Source organism: Athene noctua, chromosome 2 (assembly GCF_965140245.1).
Source record: "Athene noctua chromosome 2, bAthNoc1.hap1.1, whole genome shotgun sequence".
NCBI lineage: Eukaryota > Metazoa > Chordata > Aves > Strigiformes > Strigidae > Athene > Athene noctua.
This window is the reverse complement of record NC_134038.1, coordinates 112,740,402-112,747,726: the sequence shown is the minus strand read 5'-3', so window position 1 is coordinate 112,747,726 and position 7,325 is coordinate 112,740,402.

The window sequence follows — 7,325 nt, the reverse complement described above, 5'->3', positions numbered from 1 at the left end:
GAGTTTGCTGCCAGAAATGTAGCTCAAATTACCACAACCGTTGTCTCTTCTAATCTTATCTCTTTTACAGGCTCTCTCACCAGCTTCCCAGTGAGCTGTAAGTATTGTAATAACATCAATTAGGTGTCCATTAGTATTGCAGATATAACTTTTCATGTAGCATTATGAAGATACGTATTTATAAAATGTCAATATTTTCTTTCCCTGCATTGTGTTAATCACGCTGTAAGTTGCCACACTAACGGTCTTTGTGGAGGCTGTGATATTTATGCTGATTTAACATTTACAAGCCGCCAGTCTGCCTGGGCGCTGAGCTCCGCACAAACACATGTGAAAGGCTAATGGGCTGAACTGAAAAATGTGTCTGACTTAAGTAATTTTATAAACACTTTAAACACATTAGGACACTTTTACACTGCTCTGCAGACACAAGGCCTGGTCCTATTTGCCATCAAACTGGTGGCAAAATTCCCAGTGACTTCCCTGAGACCTAGCTCACTGTGCCTTAGCTAAATAAATGTACAATAAATGTAGAAAATGCAGAACTGCTTCCCACCCACTGTGGAGAACTCCCTGTGTACAAGATACACAAGCTACATGCTGGGAGAAGGGACCATGCCTGGGCTGGGCTGAGAGCCTGGAATGTTGGGGTGTTTCCAGAACAGCAGCATTTGGAGCAGGATTTATTCCTCGGCTGTTCTCAGGATAGGTGCCTGTGGTACCCATGCTGTGTACGAGCTACCTTGTAAATAATTAAAATTACATGAGTAACATGCCATCCAGTTATACATATTGTGATACCCTTCTGGGCTTAAGGCTGGACTAAATGGACATCTGACAGAGCTACTCAGCTGTGCTGCTTGTGCAGTGTTGGACAGAGAGGTGGATCAGGGCACAGGCAAGAATATTCCATGAACTTCAGACTGCAAGGAGGTCAAAGGATGGGACATATCCATTCATCCCCCTCCAACATATTAATTATCTTCTTAAACAAGGGGCTAATTAGAAAAGGTGTTGAATGACTTCACCATCAGCTTTTCCTTCCCATCAGCATCATCTTGCCAACTCCCACTCTAGTTCTCCAATCACCCTCCCCTTCTGCTCTACATCCCCAGAGCATCACCTTCCTCATTCTTCACCTCTCTCTTTTGCATGCAGAAAATTCAGTAAAGAAAGGGCTGCTGCCCCCCCGCTAACCATGTTGTCATTTTTGATGCTGCCATATGCCCTTTACAGACATCTGCTGTTCCCCATCTTTGGCAGCTTTCTGGGCCAGGAGAGCCTGTGTAGGTGTGTGTTTGCTCAGCACCAAACACTGCAGTGCTTGATCCACCATGGGAGCTCCCAGGCCTGATGGAGCCCAGTAGCTGCTCCCTCTAATGACAGACATTGTAACAGAGAAGCCTGTTCATTTCTTTTAATGAGAGAGTAATTTCTGTTGACATTGGTTGGTCTAAATGTTGGTATCACAGTATCATCCTCATTTTGCAGCACTTATTTCACATAGTCCTGACATGATAACAATGTCCACTTAATCTTACATGGAAATTTCCTTCAGTGTCTATTGGTCTGCACTGATTTATGCAGATACTGCTTTCTTGTGTCACTGTGAACCGCTCGCCATAGATTTTCTGTGTCATTGATTTGCCATCATCTCCACAATCCAATACAATTTTCCTCCACTTGCATTTGATATTCTCATGTTGACACCAAAGACCTGCATCACTAATATTGTATTAACATCACTCTGACATGGGAACAAATCCTCATGCTAATAACATTTGCTGATGATAGCTCACCATAATGCAGTTACCAGTAACTTGCTTACAGAGGATTCAGTCTTTGGACTTGACATCCAGACATCCTCTTCAAAGCATTTCTGTTGATCATACCCTGCAAGGCAACTTCCTCTCTAAATGAGTAATAATAACTGCAACAACAATAATTTGATAGACTGAATTTTCAAAGACCTTTGCAAGTAAATATTTAATTCTCACAACAACCTAGGCAAGAAATAAACTTCCCATTCCATATAAGAATAGGCTGGAGAATGGTTTAGGTTTGCTTTATGAAAAAAACAGTAGACAATCCTTGGAGTAAGCAATAGCCCAAGGGCAATGTCAGTTATGTGGGAGACCCACAGTTCGTCCGCTCCTCTACCTGACCCAGACAGGCTCCAGATGGCTGCCCTGACCTGTTGTCCATTCCCCATTCAAGGATCTCATTTTTTGTTACAGCCAAAAATTCTGGCTCATACCCTTGCAATCTCTCTCGACAAAATTTAATCAGTACTGATATGTTCCCATGAAAAGTTTCAGTTTCAATAAATCAGCATTTTCGAAGAAAAAAAAACATCTGTTTGGAGAACTCCCAGCCCACTCACATCACTGCTATCAGCTACAGAAAGTCAATATTATTCTCCATCATCAGGGCTGCCTCTACACTCCAATTTTTTAAGAAAGAGAAACTAAGATCCTGATAAAGGAGATTATTTTTTTCAAAAGTGCCTGAATGATTGAAGACCCCAGCAATTTCATAGGATGCCTGTTCCAAAGTCACTTGTAAGCTTTTGAAAATCCCAACCCAAATCTATCATTTTGAAGTCTGTTTGATTTTTAAAGTCTGGGGTTAAAAAACACAGCAAAGGCTAAACAAAAGTTTGTTCAAGACCACACAGCAAGACCATACTGTCCACACTGTGATGAGAAGAGAAAGTTTTGAAGGCGCCTCTAGCCAAGGTGCAGGTAGAGTAGCAAATCCAGGCTCTTTGCAAGCCATGCTGGTGGAGGCATTTCTCTTTTCTGCTTATGGCAATATATGTCATCCAGCTACAGTTTCACTCATTTACCAAAATAATTGGAACTGCTCAAAGCCACAGCACAACCCCTGCCAAAAGATGTTGAGGTCATTACCCACAGGTTCATTTTAGCAAACTTCATTGAGAAGGTTCTTCCAAGCTCAGCCAGCAAAAGCAAGGATGAAACCACTCCTCTGTGTATTGTCCATTAGCAGAAGACCCAAAGTAGCCCAGTACTAACTTCCAGTAGCAAACCTGATGTACTCATAGACAACTGAGGAATTTGGGGGGAAAAAAAGGATTGCCTGAGTTGCCCACACCCCCTGTTCTACTTACTGAACCAATCTATTCAGCAGAGAGCTTTAGGAAAGCTCAGTATTAAATTGTCATTTTGTCAATAAAATGTCATTTCATCAATAGTACGTCCAGGTGGCCAAATGTTTCTGCATAATTAATTCAACTGATGCATTAAGGAATGTTATACACAATATTAATCAAAAAGTACTGTCAATATATGGACCATATATAAACCCAGCTAAGAAAACTACAAACCTGTTTGAAAGCTAAGCTCTTTTTTTCTAGGATGATCCTTCAGTCTAGGGAGATGTGGATTCTGCAATTAAAAAAGGCCATTAAGAAAACAACATGATGATCCATGGAAATATATTATTTAATTCCCCAAACTGTTTCCTTATCAGCAGGGCTTTACTGGGATCTGAACTTAAACTGTACCATCTGATACACAGGGATCACGGAGACCAGAGCCTTAAAGGAAGCAGGATTTGTGGTTCTTGGGAAATTCTAATTTTGACATTTGGATTTGTTCTGAATAAAAATAGGTTGCAAAATATTGTAGAACTTTCTGAGAAACTATGGCTTTGCAAATATGCTGTCAAGTCCAGTAAAAGCCTTTTCTTGCAGTTTGGATTGAAATACTTTGCCATGTAACATTTTTACAAAGTAAATTCTGCAATGAAAATGAGGGTATTTAATCCTAGGACTATCAGAAATTACTCTGCGAGCAATTGCTGAGCGCAGCGGCAGCCGATCACGCAGGGTATTGAGCACCGCTGACCTCTCCTTCTCAACACTGATGTCCTCTTTGCGTGGCGCTCTCCAGACGCTGCCTCTCGCTTCCTCACTACCCCTCTGCATCCCTGCATCGCAGACCTGGACTCCTTGCCCATCCTCATCCTCCCCATCCCTCCTCACTTCCCACCACCTCCTCTTTCCTCCAGGCTTTAGCATCTCTAGCTCTAGGATGCCGTTCCCCCCGCCCGCCTCCATTGTGTCCAGCTCTGAATTTCCCTGCGAGCTCTCGTTGCAGATGTGGTACCCGCGATGCTCGGTGAGCATCACTCACCAGCTCCCTGCCGCCACCGGCTCCTTCCTCGGCCCGTTTCCCTCGCTGCGGTTGGGTCTGACACCTCACTCCTCCAGTACCAGCTGCTGCAGAAAAGCAACGACAGGGAGAGAAATCCTCCTCAGATCCTGACTGGGGTTACCTCTGGAGCAAAGGCAGTCCCTGGGAAATGCAGCTAAGGAGGCTGCATAGCTCACAGAGGAGCTGCTTTTGAAAGTTTTATGATTTGGCCAAAGGCTGGGTTTGTGGGATCGATGACAGGAGGTGTGCCCTGTGCCAGGGGGGCCTGATCCGCACCAGCTGCGGCCATAAATCACGGCTCGGTGGGTATGCAAACACCCTCACTTTCAGCTGGGCGAAACAATGACATTATTTCTTAACCTGGGTCTTGGAAATGGCTGAGCCATTTTTGCTGACTTAAAAAAATAAAAAGCAAGCAGATATTTTAGCTCAGGAATTTCAGCCTGTATTGGTCATATGTGGTGAAATTAGAAGCAAGTTAAAACAGGTCTTAGAAGGGATATCTTAGACATATTTGTTTACAGACAAAATCAGCAGCTCTGCCAATACTAGCAATAATTCAGGCAGGGAAAATACAGTATCTCTCTCACTCCTTAGATACCGTAGCACAAGGCTCGAGGGAACAATTTCAGAAGCATCTATAGGAATTGAATTTTATCTTGACAATATATCTGAATATTTTCAGAAATTTTTCAATCATTTTGTTTGCATGGATCATTCTACCACATAAATATCTCCACTGTAATCATCAGAGCTGCCCGAGCAAAGCAAATTAGTTCTGCTCTTAAAACTAAGCATTTTGTTCTGAAGTCAATAATATGAACCTTAAATGATTTTCTAGCCTTCTATAAACAAGATCATGTTCTAGAAATTTTCATCAGAGATGTTATTAATTCCATTACCTTCTTGTAATTATTTCCTCTCCTTAACATGGGAAGATTGATGCTACAAAGCGTTATCCATCCCCAGAAAATTATAGATGCTACAACAAGTTGCCATATTCTGCACGAATAAGCCAGAACAGCAAAGAAACCACTTAGATTTATCTGTTTTATTTGTGTTTGATATTTTCAGGGTGTCTGCATTTTAAATGTATTTTAATGTAAAGGTTAATGGAGTTTTAATAAAGGGCAGATGGCTACTCTAATTGCAGAACACCCAGCATACTCTTTTAAAAACCTCTTTAGCTGGCTAGACAGATATTAATAATTCTGAATGCCATTAGAAAAAGCAGAGGTTTGAATCAAATGATTCTTCAAAGGTAAATTTATTATTAAACCAAAACTGCAATATCATTGCATATATTTTGCAAAGAAAAATTGTATTATCAATATATTTCCCATCAAGTGATCCTGTGAACTCTCTATTATCTATTATCTATAGCTAAATTATATGTACTAAAGCACCAAATGTTGAACTTCCTATTATATATTGTTTTTAATCCAGATGTCAGCTTTCAGCCTTTTTTTTTTTTTTTAAATTCTCTAAATGTTTTGCTAGTCACACAGTCTCCTCCCCACTTCACTAACTCGATCTTTTTTTGCAAGAGCGTGATTCCTGGGTCACTGAACATTATGCATGCACATCGCAATCCCTGGTATGTGTTTTTAAAAAAGAAGAAAAAAAGGAAATAAAAAGCATGAGCTATTTTGTACTAGGCCCTTTGCCAAGCAGAGCCTCCTGCCTCCAGAAAATACAGTGAAAGCAAACTGTATCTATGAATATCTTCAGAGCAGCCAGTTCATTGGGAGTGGAAGGTGGCCAAATGCTACATGGAAATGAAGAAGCCACAGGTACAAATCCTGTGGGTTTGATCACCAAAATAATTTCATTCTTTGAGCATTTAGAGTCAGGCATGTCAAAGTCCCGATTAAATCCTCAGGAGTTCTGATGCGAATTTGAGGTCACAGCAGAGTAACTGTGTAACACCTGAAATAATTTAAACCAGACAGCAATTTTCTGCTTTGGAAATAATTTCTATAACCTCTTCCTGCCACCACTGCAGACCCCTCTGCACGAGCCAATGTACACCATAACCATCACCATCACCCTCTGAAATTAGCAGTTACATTAACAAGGTTTTGAAATATTGGCTGGAATGCAGTTTGAGCCTCTACAATGGAAGAGAAGTAAGTTTTATATCATTTTATGAATGGACATTAATCAATGCTAAATCACAATGAGAGTCTTATGGAATCACATATTACAATCTCCTAAATCGCAGGAGGAACTTGCTGTGATTAATGTTACTACAATGACATTTGATACAATTAAGAGTGGGAGCGGTTCACATTTAGGTTTTACCACATTAGGTGCTTTTTCTGAGCCCACCATGGATGGGAGGGACCTTTAGAGCCCAGGCCAGGAAACAATAGTATTTGTCACATTATTAATCTGCTCTTATGATTCATCTTTTATCCTTCCTGACATTTATGTTGTTCCTCTGTTCGATAGGAGGCCCAAACAGTCCCAGAGCTGAACAGCATGAAGGAAAAGAGAGTCTTCTTGTCTCCCCTGGAGATGTGGCATGTATCCCACTCTCCGTCCACATGGGTCTATCATTTCTCAAAAAAATATCTCTAAAATCAATTGCAAGAAGCCATGCCTGGTTGGAGAGAGGGTCCCACGGAGGCAGGGCTGGAGTCTGAGGCTGGGACCGCCTGAATCTCAAAAGCTCAAGGCATCCTTCGAGATCTACAGACCTGAGGTCCTCCTGGGGCACTCCCTTTTGGAGGGACCAGTGACACGAGGTGAGTTGGGGACAGCAAAGAGCAACCCTGCCTGCTGCAATGGTGACTCTGCACCCAGCTTTTCTCTGCCCAAGCCTACAGCTATTGGGGAGAGGTTCAACATCACCCCAGACAATCATGGGAGGCGACTTCTCTGTCCCAGGTCTTTAAGCACAAGTCAGTGAGAGGCCACCCAGAAAGCCCGTGGAGTGGGGGATGTCCCAGGGACCTGCATACAGCCATGACTGCTGAGACAAGACATGCAGCCCCCGTGGTGGCCCCCAAGCCCTCATGGGCTGGAGGGTAGGATGGGGTGGGCTGGACCACGGGAGAGGCACCAGCCGAGGGATGAAGAACCAGGAGACCTGGTGGGTTTGTGTCTGTCTGCACCAAGGGGAAGTGCCAGGGGGAAAGG